The following is a 2,432-nucleotide window of genomic DNA, read 5'->3' on the forward strand; positions in this document are numbered from 1 at the left end:
GAGAGAGAGAGAGAGAGAGAGAGAGAACGAGCTCATATCGTATATTATAATTGTATGTGTATAGTTTAGGATTATAGTGTTTCTATACATGAGCTTCATAGGAGTGTAAATTAACCTCTAGTTTTTTATATGCAAGGACCAATTGCCTTGAGGAAATGATTGCACGGAAAATGTTTCCTTTTCTTAAATCCCACCACCAACTTCGTCACAAGTAGTTTTTAACCTCTCCCCACCCCACTCCCCCTTCCCATATTTTCCCTACTTTTGCAACTCCTTCTTGTATAGGCCTCGTCACTCACCAAATGCACAGTCCATAGATTTATCGACTCACCAAACCCCCAAAACGTACCAACCCGTGTCTGTCGGACTAACGTACTTCAAGACTCCCCGTTGTGCCTGTGAGTTGGAAGCATAATCATTTACATATTATGTACATATCGTGGCTGTCGCAAATAATCAACTTAAGTTCAGATTTGAGAATTTTCGATTTCTACATCCTCCCAAAGCTCTGTCTATGATGCACCTTTCATTATCAACAAAATGCAGTTTAATGCTATGGTCAAGGCTTACGTTTTTCTTACTTTAAATGATTCCTGATAGTAACAACACAACAAAAACTAGTTGGGGTTGGTTGTGTCTCTGGGGTAAAAACTACCCAACAGACTTAAGTGAATTGCTTGCGGCACCTTCGATATAAAGCGATTAGATTCCATCGCCTTCTAAGTCGGTTTTTCCCTCAGGCTAGACCGTCTTGGAAAATTGGAACAAGTAAAAGAGAAGAATTAGCAGAATTAACAGAATTCCAAGACACACAAAAGAACAAAACAAAAGGGAACAACAGAAATAACAAAATCTCAGATCTTCGTTAAAGTGTGCATTCTTGTCCCCACACTATACACGCCCCACGTCGCTAAGGGAGACAGGCTTCCAAAGTCTCCCACAAATAGCAGGTGACCTCAAAATTTGACTTACGGCATGTACGTGGCCGAAATAAAGGGCAATAGACCTACCATTATGGTATCCTGGTCTTTCGCCCCCCCCCTCCCTCTCCCTCCCCCTATTTGGTTCAGTTAGACAAAGGTTCAAGTTGACGATGACAAGTACGGACTATTAGACTGCCGTTTTGTTGCCACGGCTTACAAGACTACATTTCTATAACAGAATTAATCTGGCCGGGACTAGAATGCTACACAACTCACTGACTCAAAAGGTACACTCCAGGCTTTCTGATCCAATCCCTCTTCATCTTGCTGGTTCAAATCACCCCCCCCCCCCCAAAGTGCCACTGATACCCCCCCCCCCTTCCGCCCCACCCTTTCTTCTGCCCGTACAGTGAGCTAAGTTCTGTCTTGTACTAAATCTAATGTATCCATTTATATAGTTTTTTAAAAGCTATCGAGCTGTTTAAAATGTTTCCTTTGGGCCCAAAATCCAAAAGTTATTACGATTATGTTCGTACTCTGTTGGATTTCGTTTTGTACGAACTCTTGTTTTCGGGACTGTAGTGTGATGTGTATGTAGATTTATATATCCAGTGCCCATTAGAGGATCGGTTCGGTCCGGTCCGGTTCGGTTTCGGCGGCTTAAGTGCACACTATAAATAGACCAACTGCCCAAGCCGATCGCCCGACGCACGGCCTTGAAAACAAACGCCTTTGTTATTGAAGGTCATCATCGGTTTTGTCGGATATGCCCCTCCTGTAGAGGACAATCAGGCTACCCCCAAACCGACAAAAGCGAACAGAACCGAACCGATGACGCCAGTGGGCACCGGGTATAAGGTCAAAACCGGAATAACAGACTTAGCACAAGACAGTACAACGCTCGCGATGTGTAAAGTGGCTATACACATTCATGGGCTGCAAACAGAGCATTATTGTCCCGAGATTTGCTGGCTGCATTGTGATGTTATGAATATAGATTCCATTTTTTCTTTCTGGTCAGAACTCACTGACCCGTGATCAACCCAACAATGAATCCAAGGACTTAGAGGCTGTGATTTTATCGTATCTTTCTTTCTTCTTTACAATTCTTTGTTTTCAAATTTCTTTTAAATAGTTTATTGTAGATTTGTTAGTTGAATGTACATAACATGTGTTTACTTAAAAAACAATGTCTGTTTAATATTCATCATACATTTATTACTCCATAGCATTCTTAATGTTACAATTTACTTATATTATAGTTCTGATGTTATCTGGTTTCATAGATAATCTTTGTTACTGTAAAACATAGATTTTTTCATTTAACTAACTATACAATGTCATACTGTTGTTGCTTTTTTTTGTACCTTCGATATTTACATTTGCTTTTTATGTTTGCTGCTCCATTTACTGGAAAGTCTTCTCAATAGGAATAGGAAAAATAAACTGAGGGGAAGGTTTTGAGTGTTGGAGAGACAGGGTGTGAGAGAGTAAGGAGGAGCAGGGGGG

Source organism: Aplysia californica, unplaced genomic scaffold (assembly GCF_000002075.1).
Source record: "Aplysia californica isolate F4 #8 unplaced genomic scaffold, AplCal3.0 scaffold00085, whole genome shotgun sequence".
NCBI lineage: Eukaryota > Metazoa > Mollusca > Gastropoda > Aplysiida > Aplysiidae > Aplysia > Aplysia californica.